Source organism: Xiphophorus couchianus, chromosome 3 (assembly GCF_001444195.1).
Source record: "Xiphophorus couchianus chromosome 3, X_couchianus-1.0, whole genome shotgun sequence".
Classification (NCBI taxonomy): domain Eukaryota; kingdom Metazoa; phylum Chordata; class Actinopteri; order Cyprinodontiformes; family Poeciliidae; genus Xiphophorus; species Xiphophorus couchianus.
Genome location: NC_040230.1, coordinates 19,041,315 through 19,062,593, shown reverse-complemented (window position 1 = coordinate 19,062,593; position 21,279 = coordinate 19,041,315). Strand labels below are relative to the sequence as shown.

Here is a 21,279-nt window from a genome sequence, read left to right as displayed (position 1 = left end):
GTCTACAAAACATCTTCACTCAGAAAGATGCTAATTGAGCTCACATTAATCTTCCCAGATAAAACCTACCAGCCATTTTGAGTTCTGTTAAATAACTACAGCTCAGATTCCACTAAATAGCTGACAGATTTTCATGAGAGTTAAAAACCATCTGTCATCGCCATCAGCTCTGCTGTCAGTTGTGACATCTTAATCTGGGTGACTTCTGCTTCACGGTCGATGCAGAGTTTCCCTTCGTGTCAAAAATGATGATGAATTTCAAAACCCCAAAACCTTTTTGGCTCGCTCTCTCTCTCTCTCTTCTCTCAGAATGTGTAATTGTGGGACTTTCACTACAGGACGGCTAGCAGAGTGGTACATTCCAACAGCTACAAGCCAGGAGTGTTAAGTTACTCTGAGCACTGATTCAGACATATCTGGGGCAAGATGATATGCTGTCTACATGCCAGCGAGAGAATTTCAGTATTGAGAGCAGAAGTGCAAAAACAGATTCTATTGAACTTGTGAATATTCAAGCACATTACATCGGATCCATTTGAAATGATCACTTTGCACTTAAGGAATCCGTGTTCAAGTTACTATAAAGAGTAGAGAGGGAAAAAAAGCTCCACAGCCAATCTAAAATCACATTGTCGCAATACTTTTTCGTAGAATGAGAGGACAGCAGTGCATCAGCCGGCTGTCATGGATTATTTTTTTCTTTTCTATTTTATGTGACGTACAGTCAATAGAGCTTGGCGACTGTAAGAAAATACAGCTGCACAATGAGTAGCTATGCCGTTTTATAAGGAATCTGGACTACCTTTTATCATCTCTGGTCCAAAGACCTAACCTAACATAGATTACAAAACTCTAAACACAATTTGAGATTTATGAATCATCTAATTTATTTCTGAATAAAACAAAAGAGTTGTTTTGTTCAATGCTGTTTTAGATATTTGAACCAGCTTGAGATTCACATCTAACATGGACTGAAATATTCCACACTGCAAAAAAAACTGGATGTGTTTAACATTTTGTGAAAATGAGATACTTTACTGCAAATAAAGTCTCATTCTTCACAATATTTTATAGGTGCAGAAGCCACCAGGGCCGCTGTTTCCAGCTTCATCATCGTTCCTCAGTTTTTTGGGAACATAAAAGACTTTATCCGTGTCTGCAACTTCCTTTCAACTCGTACCCCCTTCTCCCTACTTTTCCTCCTCCCTCTGCTCATTCACTCAGTCCTTCCCGCCTCTTAGCCTTTCAACCATGCTCCTGCAGCAATCCCCCCCACTGCCTTCTTTTCGGCAGATGGACGGTTGGTCGGTCAGCCAATCTTCTTTTTAATACCTGCGAGCTTCTCTACTTAACTCCCCATCTCTGCAATATTTTCACAGTGAATTCACCCAGAAATGCAGTGTAATTGTGTCAATGTCAGCTATCCGTCCGTGTTTCTCTCGCTGCGCCTCGAAGCAGGCCTGCCTGGACTGTGAAAATCTACCGTGGGATTGATATGAAAAATATTCAAAGAGCCCTTCCTAAATGGGGCGGTGTCACTCCAAGTTCAAAATTCCTCACATGCTCCATCACTGTCCTCACAACTTTGCAGCAACGCAGACTCCCCTGTCACTTTTAAAGGAATGCTCAGTGGGGTTGGCCAGCAAACATAACAGAACTATTTTTCTATCTGTGATTTCATGGCGTTGACTGTAAACTGAACACAATGTACCTCTGGGAAAATGGAAAACTCTTGTCCTGTCAGGCCTGAATTTTTATGCATCAGTTCTTAGATTAAATATCAATACGTAACCACTGCTATTGCTTCAAATTTGAATAATACATTCAACATCTCTGACTGGGGGGTTACATCAATGTTGCAATGTTTTTTAATGTTACAGCGCGCAGCCGCGGCCTGCTGAAATATGAATGCATTTTCTCCTCCCAGGTGAAAGCAATTCTCTGTCCTGCGGTAATCCGCCTCGGTCGACACCAACCTCGCCGACCAAGATGGCAAAATGAACGTTGCCATGGGAACCTCGCGCCTGGCAACTTGGAGAGCCTGGCAACTCGCCAAACTGTTGCCATGGCACAGCTGTCAGTTTACGCAGGCAGGGATTGGTGTGTGAGTGGCCTTTTGTAACGCCGCCCTTTCAGAGATTCCAATCAAACGCGAGCTGGAAGAATGTGCCTGATGTGGCACTGAAGACGGGGCGGAGGGAGTGCAATCAGGAAAAAAAAAAAAAAAAAAAGAAGCTTCGTAGGGCAACCAACTTTGGTATGTTGATACAAATTATTATCATCTCCTTTGCCTCAACATTTCATGAGATGCATCACAGCAGTTTACTAAATGATTAATACCTACGCCACCGCGTCAGCTGCAAAACATGCTTAGATGAAATCATTTCTGGCCAATTAATTCAAGAGCAAAATATATATTTAGATCTATGGTCCAAAGCTCCTCAGAGATATCACAATCTGCTGTAAACACAGCCTAAAATTAGCAGCTTGTGCTAGTTTATGGATAAGATTTTAGGCACACCGCCAACCAAGCTGTCAGTTTCGACTAAATATATAAGGAGAACCGAGACTATGAATACTGCATGAGCGTTTTTTTAACGTCTTAATTCACTGCTGTCAGATTTTTTGTGCTTTTTTACTGGAGCATACTGCCAGGGTCAAACAGCAGTTGTTTTGCTTTGCAAATATGTAGACAAGGGTAAAACAAACAAACAAAAAAAATCCATACTGAGTACAATATGCATTTTATTTTTTTCTTACCTGTCAATGTCACATCAACATTTTAAAAACTCTCAAAACTATGTGCTAGAAAAACTTGACATACATTGAAAGATAAAAAAGATCAAAAGCAAAACACAATAAAAGCAGGACATAGACATCAGATGTTATTAGAATGCAACTTAAACATAAGAAAACTCATTTAGACAGAAATTTCAAACAAGTAAAATCTATAGTAGTATCTAATTGCCTTTATTAAACAGACTAAATTTAGTAGCAGCACTAATCACACAGAATATGTCCTGCCTTTTAAGCTTTTTGTACCCGTGCGATTATCGAGCGTCTTCGGCAAAATCTTTTGTCGGGAAAGAAATTCTCAGATCAAGAGCTTGAATATGTTATGGACATTCGGAGTGCATATTTAATCCCCTGCCTGTCACCCAAAAGATAAAAAATATCCAGCACGGTCATAAATTATCTGGAAAGATTGTACAGTCACACCGACTGCAACCAAAGTCTGATGTTTGTCTTTTCCTCTTTTTTTTTGGCTTCTACCTCTCTTATTTCCTTCCATCTTTTTTTTTTCTTTCTTCCTAAATTAATTATTTTCCCTGAGGGTCAGTCTGGCCAAATTCCCATGAGCCATTGTCATTAATACAGCCGTCTAATCTGTTTGGTGTCTGTTTGTGTATTGCGTAAAAATATTTCATGCCGAGAAATTGCACAGAAATATTCCGGAAAGATGTTACCTTGAGATCACTTACATCATGGCCTGCGCCTTGTAAAGCTGGAACTGAAGCCAGCTGAAAAACACACACAAAAAAAACATCAGGCAAAAACGTTAGAAAGAAGTAAAGCTGCAAAGAACAAGGAGTCAAAGTTAACCAGCAGTGAATAAATTACATGAGCGGCTCACATAATAAGTCTGTTTTAAATAATCTTTCTGTCAAACTGAATTTTAATGACCTCTGCCTTTTAAATAATTTGGATACTAGAAAAATTTTTTGAAGTCGACATTTTTTCTGTAAATAAAGTGTGCAGAACAAGGCATGAAGACGGTTAATTGAATACATAAAATAGGTGAAACAAAGAGAATACAGCGCATAAAAAAAGAAAATTATAACCTGTAAATAAGGAGAATTAATAGAGTAAAAGGGACATTTAAGCTACTGGGTTACATTATAATTATTTGATGCTCAATTTGTTTTGTTTGGTGCTCCTTAAGTGTTGTTAATAATGGATGCAATTTGGATATTACCCAAATCACCCCAACATGACCTGCAGTGGGTCAATCTGTCAGACAGCTTCATTTCAAAGTTTCACTGCTTAAAGGTGCCAGAGAAAAACGTTACTGGAGGCAAAACGGCAGCTTAAATTTGCTCCTGTCAAAACTGTTTAGATCCACATTTGAGGGGGTTCAAATCTCAAAATCTGAAAGCTATTTCTGTGCACACACACACGCACGCACACACACATGCAGACATTCTGCAGCGTGGACAAAGCCGCACACCAGCTCCGAGTGCTAAGCCTCCTGCTCTGGCTTGATAAATATAACTTCAAAAGAAGCAGCCAAACAGCTTTAGCTGGCCAACTGCACAATGAGCATAATAACTCCCCACCTCCTGGGAGCTTCAGCTTAGTTCATTTACCCTTGCAGAGCGCTGCCGTGCCTTCATGTGCACATGTGTCTTTGTTTCGCTGCGAGCCTCATGGAGGCTCCCCACCTTCTCGCTCGGTACAAAGCGGATGTATAGAGGAACCTTTTGGACCTCATTTTTACAGAGGAAACGCGGTCCGCCCTCTTCCCTCCCACCCCACTCTTGTATTTGGCCCTCTCATGTAATGCCTGATTTACCACAGAACCCCTTAAAGAGGTCAAAGGGCAGACAAAACAGTCTGGTGTCATGGCAACCCGTGTGCCACCATCCAGAATGGCAAGAGGGGAGCTGGGGGAAATCTGGTTGGGGGGGAGTTAGTCAGTTAAACCTTTAAGAACACCGCTTTGTCCTAAGGCTAGTGTGTAGGGGTGTGTGTGTGTGTGTGTGTGTGTGTGCAACATACAAACACAAATACACACACATGTAATGCACCTGCACTGTGAAATGGACCCTCCTAATTTGCACTACAACGCGGCCCTGGAATAATCAAGCCAAATCCCTCGGTGCAATGCGGCCAAGTGCAGAGTCCGCAAGAGTGTAGGAGGGCGTGCACGCCGCATCGGTGTGTGCCGTTTGCGCCCCTGTAAGACACTCCTGAGTAAAAAGGTTCTTTGTGGCCGCTCGATGCAGTGGCAGCGCATACGCGATGGGGGGAGGGATGCTAACGGATAAATGGGAAGCAAATGCATTCAGATCGATAGTGAGCCTGAGAGAGGGCGAGAGGGGTTGAGAAGAGAGAGTGGAAGGTGGTGAGCAGTGAGGGAGGGGCCACCGAGAGGCTGATTAATCATTCCTGTATTGTTATTGACTTTCTGTTAAAGGGAGTGAGTCAGACGCTGAATTATTTGCCAGTGTGTTTCTCTGCGTGTGTGTTTGTGTGTTGTACTGTATTTTATTGAACGCACAAAGTCATCAATTACAAGCCTCGACTTTGCAAAGGTTTGGCAATTTCAGCTGCTTCGGTTCTGCTTTAAGGGGAGTTTGCATTCCTGGCGTGTGGTTACAACCTTTAAGCCGTTGGTTCCCATCGTCAGCACAGTAACTGTGAAGGATTTAATTATTCATGCTTTGTAAAAAGAGCTAATACGCTGCTCCATTTTGAGCAGGAACGGGGAAGCAAAGGAGGCGAACAGGAAATTCCCCTGTGAGGACTTAATGAGGAGCTGACGAGTGAGCAGACACAACATAGAGGGATGGAGGAGAGGAGGTGGGCTGACACCTGACCCTCTGGCTGTGACCTTGTTCATTGTCTGAAGGAGCACCTGAGCACAGGTCACATCTGAGCACATTTTACATTTTAAGAAACTTTTCTGCTGTCCCTTTCCCCAGCCACCCCCTCAGGTCAGCATCAAACCCCCTAATTAAATAGATAAAAGTGGCATAATTAGTTTACAATTATATCAGCACGACACCAGTGTCAGACGATGCCAAGGGCAATGTTTTCCTCCAATTATGAGCCTCCTTTAAAAAAAAAAAAACTCGCAGACCCGTCACAGGCTGAGCTAAGTGAATGAAAACCCTTTTCAGTGTTACCTTGAACTTGAACAATGAGTCTGGTGTTTGTGCTGGGGCCACTTCCTGACCTCTCCTTCCCCCCTTTGGAAGCAACCAACCGGAGCCTCTCCTTTCATCTTACAAATGTGACCCTGTTGACCCACGCTGACCAGAGAGCAGCCGGAGACAGCAGGTTTCCCTTCCACTATGGACCTGTTCATCCCTGACTTGTTAAAGTTGCTTTGACATTGCGTTCGATCAGAGAAGCTGCTGAAGTGATTCTCAGAAGCACGACAAGGATGTTAAAAGTTTTATTGAGCCGTGTGAAGTTATACTAAGGTTCCCTTCAAAGTCCATCTGATGAGAGAAAATGCAACAGTTAAAGGCGTTTTCTCTGGCTTATGGAGCACTGAGTGGTGCAGTAGTGCCCCTCCTCCACCTGTTACTGCACAGTAGGCCTGTCACAATAAACAGTAAATCCATTAATTGCGTGATAAATTAAAATGAGTTCAATCATTTTCATTTGCGTGATTTATCATTTTTCTCTTTCTACCCAAAAGTGGATGATAAAAGTCTTTAGTCTGGTCTTAACATGTTTCCCCCCCCCTTTTTTTGTTTTGAAGGAACATTTTGTTTACAAAGAGTTCGTAATTCATTTTATTTTATTCTGTTGTTTATTTTGGATATTTTAAAATGTCTTCCCGTTCCAGTGTTAAATGTTCATTAAAATTTAAAGTGTATTAGCCTTTGAGAATGTGTTGTTGCATTATTATGCCTTTACCATTATATTGCTTGGACATTGTCTGCAAGCAACAATATTATTGCTATAACTTCTGGGGCAATTTATCGTCCAGTAAAATTTATCAGGACAGGCCTACTGCACAGTACAAAAAAAAAAGAAAAAGGCAACTATGCATATCTGTTGACAAGAAAAAAGAATTTGATTGCTTTGAAGCATTTCCAGCTGCAAAAACGATGATAGTGTTGGCATGGAAACTAAAGGAGCACCACCCATCACTCTCATCAAGGTAACAGAGGTTTAAAGCTACAGCTGTGAAGCTTAATTTATCAAAAATGATAAAGCACAAATGACTCAATAACCAGGTTTAGGTTGGTACAGGTATCTCACTGTGTATCAACCTGGACTAAAAAATAATTTGACTTCATCTAATCTCCAAAAATGTATAAATGTCCTTTTTTAAAATGGATAAAGAAACATTACACTGCTGTTATTGAGTATGCCAATATTTAATCTGTCTAAAATAAGTTTTATTTATGGTAATGACTTAGGAAGTAGGTGTTTTCAAATAAAAATATTTTTGAAAAATTAACCATAAATTTCCACTCTACTCACAAGTAGTGAGATGAATTTAAATTCAGTTTCAGTGTAAGACCACCATAGTGAAAATACATAATATCTAATATATATTGAATATTTAAAAGCAATACATTTAGTGCAGGTTTTTAAGTGGATTTGGTCTTTTTGTTTGTTTTTATTTGCTATGTTGCATTGTTTGATTTTATATTGTTTGAGAACCTAGAAACAATCATATATAAAATGAATTACTATTATTACAATTAAAGAATAAAGTCCCTTCACGAGTTATAATTAACATAGCTTTGGTTTTGTTTTAAATAATATTTAGACAATTTTTGTTCAAATTAGATGCCCTGTGACAGACTGGTGACCTGAACCCCGCCTCTCGCCCGGAACGTTAGCTGGAGATGGGCACCAGCCCCCCTGAAGACCCCACTAGGGACAAGGGTGTTAGAAAATGGATGGATGGATGGATGTTCAAATTACCCATCAACACCCAACATTGGTTTTATATGAGCAATTTGGAACATATATAACTAAATTCAATTGACGTTTTTGGTAAAGTGCCTTGAGATGACGTGCTGTGTCAAATGCAGCAATATAAATAAACTGAATTGAATTGAATACTGTGAAATCGTGGTATTTTTGCCAAGTCTATAATACCATAACAACATAATACTGGCCCATCTGACTGGCATTAAATGCAAAAATAAACCCTTCACCTCCTTTGTTTTCTGGCATGAAACCCTTTCCCTCATTTCTCGATGCTTTTTGTCTCACTTCAAACCCACTTTGTCTCCAGTTCTTGAACAACTTTATTTCTTTAAGCTTTCATCTTTATTTTCCCTTACTTTCTTCACACCACGCTCTCCCTTCCTCCTCCTCGTCCTCCTCCTCCTCCTCCTCTCTCTGTCTGGCACCAGAGAACTGGCACGCTCGAGGGAGACAATGTGTGATGCAGGCATCGCTGACACCTCCAACACCATCGCAGAGCATGTCTATCACTGCAAAGTGTAATGGAGAGCCTTGTGAATGCCATCAATATGTTACCAGAGGAGATATAGTGACACTTCAAACCACTGTCAGTAAATTAATACGCTTAAAGTGCATAAATCTGACTTACATATTTTTTGCCTCTTTGCTTAATTGAATAGCGAGAGTCATTTTAAGTAAACTAAAGATGTTCTTTTTAGTGGCACAGTGATTAAAGATAAAATGATTTAAAAAATATTTGATCTTTGCTTTAGAAAAGCCACAAAAAAACCCAATCTTGATATATGTCAAATTTATTCACTCATTTGAAATTTGTAAATATTTAACTGTAAATTAATCATGTTTTATGAAATAATATTTCACACAATACCAATGAGTTTTCAACTACATTTTGGTTGACAAAGGACATTTTAAACAGATTCACATTCATAGTCATATTAGATGTAGACTTCTTGGTGAACCAAGCAGGACTTTGTAACAAATCGCTCTGTTGTCTGTGCTTTCGACAATGTTTCAATGTTTTTCACTGAGCCGACACCAAAGTTTGAGTTACTCCACCTTCTGTGCATCAACTTTTCAGTTGGTAAACGAACTTTAAAAGGCATTACCGCCACCTACTGGGAGGAGTGTGAATATCAGTGTTGTTGGTCAGAAAGGCAAGACTGAATGTTATTTTTGTCGACTTTTTAGGCTTTATATTTTCTGTTATTAATCAAAATTAATAAGATATTATTAGGAGATATGAGGTGAGTGTTTTCTACAAATTTCAGAATTGTCAGTATGCTAAGCTTATTAGTTTTGAAAGACTTTCAGTTCCCATTAAAATTTGAGATCTAAATGGATTAGGAACAGGAGCTTGATTGACTTAAAAAAAAAACAACATTTATTTAGCTTACTTATTACTTGTTTTACGTAAGGTAACAATGCCTGTCGACTTAAACTAATGTTTTTTATTTGGCCATGTCACCACGAGTTTAGCCAATTTCCAAAACTGCAGCATACATTGGGCTGCTGATGACAGGTTTCAGACTGGATGGCAAAGAAGTATAAAATCTTTATCTTCCGTTGACCAAAAACACTTTTAGAAAATAATAGAACAGCAATTGTTTGATTTTAATTGCTTAGACATCCATAATGCCATTTTCAGAAGCCCTGCAGTGTTTTTTTATTACATCTTCCTTTTGACACGATTCGGTCGGGCTCTGCCTTATTGCATCATGGACTAATTTTGTACAAATTGCTTCAGAGCAACACATACAGAATAATCAAACATCGCACAAAACAAATACATTTGATTGAAATAAAAAAAAGAAAGAAGCAATGACTTAAGTTTACATGATGGTGGACGACATTTACTCAAGCATTTCAAAGATGATGCCGTCACTTTTAAATTGTTTTTATGGAAACATGTTTGGCACCCAATAGAAAAAAATAAAAAAATAAAAAGCTGAGTGACAAACAAGAACTATTTTGACCTGCAGGCAACTGACAACACCAAGGTTACAATCCTATATTGACACAAAAATAAAGAACAATAGAAAATTTCCAGCAGCTCAAAAATCAGGGTTTCATCAACAGTTTGTTCTTATTGTAATGAAAACACAAAAGAGTGTATTAATGTGTGTTTGGCATTAGGACGTCCACAGCTGTGACTTTTAAAACCCTTTTTTGGTTGTAAAAACAAAAAAGTGGAGATTCTTAGTTTTCGGAAAAACATTCAGCATTCTGTGACATTGATGTTTTTCAAATTATATCAACAGAGTTGGATTTTTATCTTTCTGCATTTCAAATCAGCACTGACATCAAAACAAGAAGGCTCAATGTAACGAGTACCATTCGTACATTAGCTGCAACGTCCCTTGAAAAAGTATCTGCCCCCTTTCACATTTTTTCAGATCTTGCTTTTTTGTCTTCAGATTATACTTGGTGTATCAGTCCGTGATAACCAAAGTAAATACAAAGAAATAGTTTTCAGATCATGTCATATAGGAGAAACAAAGCTGTGCAAACCAACCGTACAAACATAACGGGTTGCTCTACTCTTAACAGTCAAAAATGGCAATAAATCTGAAGAACAAATTTTCACGTCTTCTTCTTTGCAGAGTTGTTTTAATTCAGCTGTGCTGGAGGCATTTCATACGTAAATGACCCGGTTAAGGTGATACCACAGAAAATCAATCAGATTTAACTCTGGACTGTGACTAGACCAATCCAGAAGTTGTTTTTGTTGGGGGGGGGGGGGGGGTTGAGTCTCGAAGCAGTAAAACAGTTCCAGACCATCAAACGACCATCACCTGGTTTGACTGTCAAGGCGATGCTCCTTTCTGAAATGATTTTCTAGTTTTAACCAGAGGTAAATGGATGCACGTCATCCAAGAGCATGATTTAATTACTGTGGGACCTGGTCTGAGGGAGATGTCAGATTTATATGTCAGATGAGAAAGCATTTTCAGTCATATCCAAACCAAAGGAGAAGTTCTAAAAAAGGCTTCTTTAATATTTCATTGACCCTTCGTCTATTTTTGATACCGCACTCATCAACTTCGGCATCATTTATAAAAGGAAAACAACATGTAAGCACCTAACGCATCAGCATACAAAACATATTTGTTTTATTACTCTCATATAACAGCGAGTTCGTCTGTAAAGCCTTTTGCGGTGTGTTTTTCTTGTGAATGATGCAGGGCTGCCAAATCCTCACAGGATTCAATTCTATCTCACCCAACCTTATGTAAAGTAATTTTAAAAAATATGTTCAAGTGGATTAATTTATGCCGCTATTTAGTTAGAGACAAGAAAGATATTTTAGTCCAATCAATATCCGTAAAGCAAGAGACACAGATGAATGGGAATAAATTAATTGAAGGAAAATTAGGTTTCTGCAGCAAATCTATAATACAAACTAGTCAATGAGTCCTTTCAGTCAGCAGGGTAGGGTTCACTGTGAATTTCTAATGCCTTCACATAAACTTATTTTAAAAACCTAATTTACTTAAGCAAAGCAAAACACAGATGAAAACAATCAACGACGAAACCTAATCATCAACAAGGACTGTATGTCAGAAACCTGCCCCATAAATCATAAATGAGGACCCTGCACTAACATGAGTACACTCAGACATTTTCTCTATTTCTCTCTCTTCTTTCCCCCCAACCCCCAACTCCTGGGGCTCTAAGGATGTCTCTAACATCTAAGGCGCTGGAGAAGAGAGGGGAAATAGTGAGGATCAAAAGTTGAGGGAGAGAGCACAGAAAAAGAAAAAGATGTGCATCGAGAATGAGATGGGAAAGAACGTGGCAATAAAAATGAGAGATGTGCAGAAAGAAAGAGGAGACAGGCAGGAGGGGATTGATATGGGAGAGCTAAGAGGCAGCACTGTGACCTACTAATGCAAAACTGAGGAATTCTCGCTGCTGACTCCAAACACATTCCTGCAGCCTGCAAATATTAACCCCCACCTTGCCGCCTCTGCCTGCTCCTGAGCACACGAGGCGGCCACCTGGCGAACCCACCAGGAAGCTATTCATTGATATCGACTCGCCTACTGGAAATAATTTCAACACTGTTTGGTGTTGTGGAAAACATTAACTCGCACCCACAGAAGGGCAATCTGCGGGATTTTGTTGCACATAGGTGTGTTATTATGAATGATTGTTTTCAATGGCCGCTTTATTGCACCTTCTTAGTATCGGGTTGAGACACTTTTTAACTCGATGTTGGAAGCATTTCTTACAGACTCTTGTCAGCATCTTGCCTTTGCTGCACATTGTTTGGATGCACATCCATGACGCGAATCTCCTGCCATGTGCATCCCAAAAAGTGCTCTCTTACCCCAAGATCCAGAGGCTTTGGAGAGCACTTAGTTATGGTCATGTTTAGCATAACCAGCTTAAGATGGTTTGAGCGTTGTGACACGATGCATTATCCCTGAATGCTGCAGCTCAAATTGAGATACATCAGACCAGAACAGGTTTTCTGCAGTCACGATCCAATGCTGGTGAGACTGTGACAAGACAGGATGTCGCCTTCTGCTGCTTAGAGGTTTGATGTGTTATGATTTTGGAGATGGTAGTTTAAGCTACAGCTGCATTTCTATCATATCAAACTAGAAGTAGAACAACTGGCCATAAATATCAAGTAATTTTCAAATGAAGCATGAGGAAATTATGTAACAAATCTGCCATGCATATCTCTCAAGAGACTCCCCACGTCAAACGTTTGAAATAAAGAACTGATTATGTGTTCGCAGTGCACAAATATACAAGAAGGTCAAGTTGACTAAAACAAACCCTCATTATTCATTCAGTGTAGCAGCATATTGTAGGCAGATCTTTAACATAGACAGTTTTCTGAATGACCTATGACCTTCCATTAGCTCAAGATGGACATTTCTATGTCTTTCATTTTACTGTGAAGATTTCTTAGAGCCCCTTGTCAAAAATGATTTTCTTTGTTTAAGATAAGTAAACAGAACTTGCATTTGATCCTGTTTTTGCTGCACCATGTCAGTGGAGAACAAAGAACCTCAAATTTAACTGACTTATATGTACAGTTGCACTCCTGCACCAATACGGGACAAATTTTGCTTTACCTTATTGTCACTTTTGCATCAGCTAATTTCTCCGTTTTGATTTTTTTCTTTGGTACCAAAATCAACAAGTTATAATTCGTAAAACATTTCTGATTTGTCTAAGTAGGATCAGAAAATATTTTCTGACTTGCTCTTTCACTGAACCGGCACACACCCTTTTCTCAAGTTCCTCATGTTTTCTTGGGTCATGCTGAATTGTAGGATCTAAAAATCAAAAATGCTTGCTGAGAGGAATGTTTCAATTTGTCAGGCCTTTTTGAAATGCTCACTAAGAAAGGGAAATGATTTTTCTCCAACACCACCTAACACTCGGCATTCACATAGTACAATTACATGTCCCTTGTAGCCATGTAGTTTGGTCTTAATTTATTGCATCTTAAAATGATCTTTAATATAATGGCTGAGTCCTTTTGCTCTAGCTTATGAAAAATAAAAGACTTAGAGACTATTTAACAATCATGAAACATTTTAAACAAAGTAAGTTACTCTGTTACAGTGGAACTGTACTAGAATGGGAAAACTAATAAAAACAAGCACAAAGTAAGCGGATAAGTCAGGTATTACATAGTACAGGACAAGTTGCAGTATTTGTAAGCTATAGTACATAAAGCTCAGTGTGATAGAGCCAGTCCACACTGACTTGGACTTTAAGAAATAGGTTTGAAGGTGAAGATTTAAAACTGTGTTTGTGTTGTACGCTGGAGGATTGCATTAAACATCGGTGGGGAATAAAAGTAAACGCAGGTTTTTAGAAATAAAATAAATGTTCGACTTTTCCTTTATACCACTAAGACTGTTTAAGGTCCTTACCAGGTACCGGGTAAAGTTCAGAAGTGGTCAGAGTTTTGTGCAGCTATGGGGAACAAAGGACACAGCGCTGCCCCTCCCACACCTGTTGCATAATGCTGGTCAACTGAAGCCTGCTGCACTTTTCTCTCAATTACAAGACCGACAAATACAGCAGTGAGGGAATATTTCCAGTTGAAAAACAGACAGTCAATTGTGGAAAAGTAGTGCCACCCTGTTCCTGTTTTTAAACTAATGCTGCTTTAAAACATCAGTAGGTAAGCAACAAGCATGTCTATGAAACAGCAGAGTGCAGGTTTGCTAGCAGCCCTCAGTTCTCAGTAAGAAACAACCGAAAAACGGTGAAGTTTGTGGGTTATTCTGTGGGCAAGTATGGAAAACAAAACAAATAAATACGAGAGATGACATTGTTATACCTAAAATAATTAATAGGATATTAATTTAGAATCAGAGAAAATGAATAATTTTCTATTTTCTTACTGATTTCTTTTAGTTTTGTTTTTTTCCACCACACTTAAGAGCCTCAGGGAACATTTAACACACTTAATTGTTGTCAGAGATCAAAGCATTGTTGTCTTTAATCTCAGACAACAATCCCGTGAAAAAGTAATTGGCCTCTAAACCTAATAACCGGCTGCACAACCTTGGCAGCAACGACTGCAATCAAGCATTTGCAAACACTGGCATTCACTTCATTCAGAAGGAATTTTGACTCAACTCTTATTTTCATAATTATTTTTAATTCAACCATAATATGGGTTTTTCTGTGCAAAGTTAACCCATAGAATCTGATTCAAATTTAAGTCAAGACTTTGACTAAGCCGTTTCAAAAGCTTTAATTTTGTTCTTTTTGAGCAATGTGGACTTCCGGGTGTGCTTTGGATAGCCAGCTTATCAAATCTAAATCCTCTCATCCCATTTTATAACATAACTACGGTTAGCAGCAACTTGTTTGCAACTGCCAGATGAGTGAAATTAAATGCAAATTAGAAAGTGATACATTTCATTTATTACAAATAAACCTCTTGTATCAGAACCAAACACAACGTAAGAGATTTAAACTGGTAGTGGACTTTAGCGCAACAGAGACAAAGAGTATTAGTGCTGTTCTAATAATGTAGAGAAGCCCTTTGGGTATCCAGATGGAGCTTTTTGCTCCAGCCCCATTTCAGCCCCCGTGTCCTCGAGAAGGCAGACAAACACTGATGCAACTGGAACACCGAGTCCAGGGGGAACGGCTCTCACTCTGGCCGTGAGAGAGCGGCTGAGTACATCTACAGCGGTCACATTGTGCGGCGCTTTCTCTCCGTGCCGGACCTCGGAGCCTGCTGTGTGTGGCCCTTTTCCCACACAGCAGACTTTTCCCGTCTCTTTCACATCCGAGCTACATAGTTGATAGCGAAGGGCGAGTTATGTTGTGAAACACATAAATGCCTTTCTGTCCACTCTGATGTTTAGATGTGCTGGGGAGCAGCGAGTGGCAGCGTGGAGTTGAAAAGGTTTAACATACCCAATGGATTCTTTATTTTTATTTATTTATTTTTTTTTGCTAAAATGATCCGAGGCAATCCATTATTTCTGCCAAAGTGTATAGCATTGTTACATGAAAGCAGTCCTGTTGAGATGAGCTGAAGGTCTGAAAAGCTTTTACAATTTGAGTGTTATCACATGAACAAAGCTTTCTGAGCAGCTCTCAATTGCCCTGACATATTCATTGCTCTTGTAGTTTTGAAAAAACGTAACTTTCGATTCACAAACTTAGCAGAATGGAGATATTTATTTCAAAGCAGCTTCATGACTTGCATACATGTATCAAAACCTACAAAGGAATGATAGCAAAGAGATAGAAAAAGAAAATAAAAGAGGATATTTAGAAAAAAAACTCAATAGATCTACCTGCAAACGCAGGTGTTTTGATGTCAAAATGATAGTTTACAAAGAGCTGGATGAGAAAGGAACAACATTTTATCCCTGCAGAGGTCCTGCCACCTTGCACTGCCGTGGCGAGATAACAGGACAAACCTACCAGCATGTAGAGGGAAATTTTAAGCTAAAATTATAAGATGAAGGAATTATCTTAATTTAAAATAGAGCAGCAACAATTGTTCCCTCTGCTGCTAAAATAATCCGTCATATCGATGACTTAATTTCTTCTGTTATTTCTAGCCTACATTTATTATCATTGTGGTTTTCATGCTGAGACTTGAATGAAAAATAGAGGTGTTGTTCTTGTTTTCTAAGTGGTTATACTTTTTGCTATTTATAGAGTCACATAAGCATAATGAGCTAATATCTGGTTAATTACTCAGGCTAGCTACTTGGATATCTTGGGGATGAACATATGCACTGCTTGTAGCTTTCCACCTGTAGTTTTAAAGTATTGCTACCTTAATCAGAGTAATGGGTGACACTCCTTCAGCTTACAAACCATAACTGTTCACAATATGCAAAACAAAAATGTTGCCAAAAGGCTAAATTTATTTATTTTTAATATATATAGAATTGAAAACTAGAAGAGGCAGCTGACCAGCAGCGCTCAACATTAGGTACAGGAGGGTCATGCTGTGTTATTATGTTGCTAAAACCTGGAGAAACTTCTCCAGCATGTTTCATTAAAGAAACTTTGAAATGTTTAAATGATATATATATATTTATATGTATATATTTTTGATCTCTGGCCGACACCACTCCACACCACTCCACTCACTAAGTTGGGTGTTTTAATTTGTCTCATGTCTAATAAACCTTGGCCATGTTGTAAAAGTGAAAATTTGAGAAAACACAGCACGTAAATGTCATGTTCAGAAACATATTTTTCATTGTTAATAAAGTGACAGCTGAGTGAGTGTGTGAAATGGACTTTTACCCAGCAGAAATCAGACTCATTTGCCACTTAAATTTATTTGGGTTTTTATAATACTAAAAGCGTATCAAATTTAGCTGCTGGTTGAAAAGTTCACAGATCCCAACTGGTGAATGTTCTTAGCTGTGATGCATTTCATGACAAGGGAAAAACAAATGACTGATGATATGATCGCTGATCAGAGCCCATCAAGGGAAATTTGTGAGAGATTGTTGCGTCTCTAGTTGAAATCAGTCAGTTCACTTGAACAAAATAAAAGCTCATTGCTTTAGTTCAACTATCTCTTTTAACATAATTCTAGTACAACCTATTTGTACAGCTGAAAAAGAGACTAATACCAAAGTATAATGTTAGATTGTTGCAACAATATCTACTTTTTTCATTATTTTCAGCTAGAGTTCAATCTTGTTAGCACCATCTATTGAAATCATCGAGCTAACATTACTTGATCATTTTTTATCCACTGATCAGAACACACCCCACATTTGCGCTTTGCCAAATGGTGGTAAATGGCAGAGCAATAATCACCGAGAGTTTGAATAGAGTGAGAGCTTGTTACATTTGGAGATGAAGGTGGGCAATCTTATTAGGAGCAACAACGAAGATGAGAAGGTTTCCTCAAAAACGTCTGTCCCTGTGAAACAATGGAGGGAGGTTTGCAAACACATTCATCATGTCATGTGTAGGCTTGGGCATAAAGCATTAGGGGATTCAGGCTGCTACTTTCAGTGTTTGTGGATGTTTAGAAGAACAGAGATGATGTTTAGTTTCTAGCCGTATAACGGGGAACGCATACTGAGACCAAAAACAAACAGAGACGGGAAGTAGAGGGGTGGGCCGCGTCGATTCCGAGGCGGGGAGGATGACGGACGAATGATTCAAATACTTTGTGTCATTCTTCAGATTCATATCAACAGAAAGTAGAATAAGTAACACAAGTCCAAAACCACTCACAGGACACAGAGATAGCAGAATAACAATTTACAAGGGAAAGAATAACGGAGCGGCAAAATTTCACTCTTCCTTCTCCTTCATCGTTCCTATCTGGGCCCCAGCACCAACACCAAGCCATCAGCTAGAACTGAACTTATTTCATACAAGTTTTCTTTAGGCAAACATGCCTTTTCAGCTAAGGGAGAACAGCTGGGGCTAGAGGGAAAATGTTGCAAGGCGGGAGGGAGGAAAAGGACAAAACCAAACAGAGCCGAGAACACAAAAACGCACACAGCAAAAACCAGAAAACACAGAAAAACAGAGCTACGAATATATTTCTTGTAAATCAAGCTCACAATAAACTGCTATTAGTTAATTTACTCTTTTTTTTTACCTTTTTTCCAAAGTTTCTTCTTTCCCGACTCCAATCTGATTCTTCCTCTCCGTTCCCTCATTCTTAGTCTCGTTTGTGTTTTTTTTTAAAGTCGTTTTGCACTCTGGCATCTCCACGGCACTCCAGTAATGTCAGATTTTATCCATTGATGCCTCCCTATCTTCTCCCCAAACACCATTTGTCTGTTCTTCATCCCTTGACATTCAGCACTTTGAAAGGAAAACATGCCTTATGGACAAAGGAAGTCGGTCCTGCGAGGAGGAGCGCTGGAGGGGAAAGGCAGCGGATAAAGTCACAGGCGGTAAAGTGAGAGGCACGCTGATCCACTGCTGCTGCTGCTGAGTGTGTATCTGGGACAGCATGTGCCAGAGCTCTGCACAACCAGTTCCACCGGATGCTTCACCCGAGAACAAATGGACAGTCTTGGAGCTGCAGAAAGGGTTGCTGAGAAAATCGGAGCAGGCCTGAGAAGGGAAAGACATCAGTCACCGTGTTTGTGGGAGTGTGTATATGTACGCAGGATAGAAATGAAGGAGAGAGCGAGGGAGGGAGCACAAGGTGGGAGGGAGTATATATGGAGAAAAAAAAGGGGGAGGAGACATTTTTCCTCAGTTTTCCTGTTGGGATTTCTTTTCTTTTTTTTTCAAATGTCTCCTCTTTTTATAAAACAATTCCCATACCGCATCTACGTACACCACCACGTTGTCAGTGGTGTATTATTCTGCCCTTCCACGACTGATTTTCCCTCGTCGATTGGTCAGGTTTGCTGAAGCCAGCTGTGTCTTTAAAGCCTGTGCACTTGAACTCAGGGAGTGCTTTTCTTTCCTTGTGTACTTCCCCTCTGCTGGCCCCCAGCACACAGGAAAGAGAGTCAGCTTGCAGGAGACACAGAACAGGACAGAGGGGCAAAAAGGGGCAGAAAGAGAAATACAGATGGGGGAGGGGGAAAGGTTTGGTTGTTCACGGCTCTGGAGGATCAACTTTAGAAATACATATGTTGTACAACACAAAAACGATGACCAAAACAGAGTGAGAATCTGTTTTTCGCGGTGGATGCATGCGCCAAGTTTGCGTGGACGGTCAATGTTTGCAGAGGAACTACTCTAAAACGGACTGCTTTTGAAATATGAACTTACATGATGACATCATGAAAGCATGAAGTCAGAAGGATGCAAGTTTAAGATCAACACAATCTCACAAATCTGCAAAAGGTTGCTTGCAAAAAAAAAAAAAAGCGACTGGTTTTTTTTTTTATTAAAGAGGAATGGAAAGTCTACTCACCTTGACTGATTTAATTGTTGAGACAGCAGGAGGCGGGAAGGGGGGAGTGGGGGTGTGAGAGAGAGCTGCGAGTCGATAGTAGGCCAGTGGGGGCATAGGAGAACGCACCACTTGTCACGGCAGAGATTTAATTGTTCTGCACATTGCAAGGAGTTTCACATGCAGCACTCGACTTTCGGGAGAAAAGCACAGACTCAAGATAAATCATGTGAATTTAAAACATTATAAATCTCAAACATCTGAATTAAATCATTAGTAGATCTGCACACTTAGGTCTTAATCATGGTAAAACCCAAGGCATACTCAGCTGAGCTTTAAATTATAAATGAGATTTAAAGCATGTTTACTTCAACTAAGGCTACAGGAAATTGTACATTTTATGACTACATACATCAAATTGCCAAAGTATTTATACCCCTTGAACATTTTTAAATTTGATCACATTAGAACCATGTACATCTCCTGGTCTTATTGGGATATTATATGAAAGATCAAAACAAACCAGAGGATAACTGAAGTGGAGGAAAATTATAAGTTTTAAATATTTTCTACAAATAAATCTAAAACTGTGGTGTTCATTTACTTTCACATCCCTTTTGTTTTATACCTTTATTAAGATCCAGCTCAAACAATTATGCTCAGCTAGCAATAGAATCAAACAGAGTTCAAACATGGCCGCCTACCTGCACTGATGGGTCAGGAAGGAGACCATTACCAGAGAAGAATCACAGATGCCGGTGGTAACTCTGGAGGAGCTGCAGAGATCCACAGCTGCTCTGGAAGAATCTTTAGACATGTGTTAAGCAAAACTAACACCATGCATTATTCTGAGCACACAATTTCCATTCTGAAACAAGGTGGTGGAGGCGTCATGCTGTAGGGTTGATTTAGCTGGTCAGAGTCTATGGGACGATGGAAAGAGCTGAATGCAGAACAAACCAGTTAGAGATTTGAGGCCAGCTTCACCTTCTGGCATGATGACAACAAACATACTTTCAGCTCTATAGTAGAACAGTTGGCAACTATTCATCGTTTTAAAATTCGACCTCACATCTGCACTCTGCTTTACGTTCCTCTATCACACAAAATCCCATTAAAATACATAGAAGTGTTTTAGTTGCAATCTAGCAAAATATGAAATGGTTAAAAGAATATGAATACTTTGCAAGGTATTGTATAATTTGGAATGCACTGGGGGAACTATGTTATACATATAAAATATTTGCGTTAAAGCCTGTTCATACCACAAATATTTGAAACTCTGTAGTGAGAATTTCCCGTTCATAGCTGAGTTTCCAAAGAGCAGGGAGGACATATAAATGATTCTAGAAAGTTATTTTCCCCCCCATTGACACTAAGAACATAAACTCATTCAATAAGAAAACTGAGGACAATCGCTTTATTCTCTCCAAACATTTTTCAATTATCTATTTAGATAGTTTAGATAGTTTTTCCATTTATTGTGAAGGTTAATCACAACATACTTTAATGATTTTTACAGCAGAAGTGGATGTTGTGTTTAGACCGTAGTCAAGGGAATAAAATAAAGGAACTAAAATAAAGGCAATCAAAATGTGGGAAATGACAGTATTGCTGCTTCCACTCTTGTTGAGAAAACAACAAGAGTGCTCAGAGAAAAACAGAGCTGTTGCCAAGTTTTACAGTATTTATAGAGAATAAAGAAATGAATGACATCATCCACAAGATTTACAGAGCAATTCAACTTTTAGTCATCTTCTGGTGATGAAGATGATTTCAAAGTTTTACACACTGAAAACTGGAACTACTTCACTTCCCTTTGGTTTAAATCAACTTTTGCATTTTGAGTAAACTTTTATTTTCTGGTCCAAGACAACTTAGTTGGAAACAAATAAACCACTCTGTTGTTTCCTACTATATCAATAATCAAGTGTAGGGTCATTCTTCAAAGCACAAACAGTCAGGCATTTATTTGCAGTAACCGATGAAATATTAGAATAGCTTAGTGTAGATTTGACAAATGTTTTAGAAAACCTCTATGCTCCACATGTGGAATATTTCAGAAAGCGATAAAGCTGATAAAAGGTTCACCCTTAAAGAAGACTGCAAGATGCTGCAAGAGCTCCTCACAAACCCAGAGATGTTACTACTGCAGGTTCTTCATACTGTTCATATGAAACTATGTCTGTACAATCAGAAAGAGGCAGCAGAAGTTCAACTTTCATGAGAGATGTAAAGAAATATTTACA

At 39.2% G+C, this 21,279-nt stretch overlaps 1 long non-coding RNA gene across 2 annotated transcripts; it reads right to left on the bottom strand.

Annotated features, from left to right (window-relative positions):
• Positions 1-3,119: 3,119 nt before the first annotated feature.
• Positions 3,120-20,839, bottom strand: LOC114142412 (uncharacterized). Of its 2 annotated transcripts, none has more exons than XR_003595001.1 (5): positions 19,735-20,839; positions 19,052-19,223; positions 18,451-18,645; positions 17,771-18,234; positions 3,120-3,521 (listed from the first exon to the last, which is right to left on the bottom strand). It is a non-coding gene; the product is annotated as an uncharacterized LOC114142412 (long non-coding RNA). The 2 variants fall into 2 exon arrangements; XR_003595002.1 differs by having other exon boundaries at positions 18,451-18,611.
• Between the last annotated feature and the right edge of the window lie 440 nt (positions 20,840-21,279).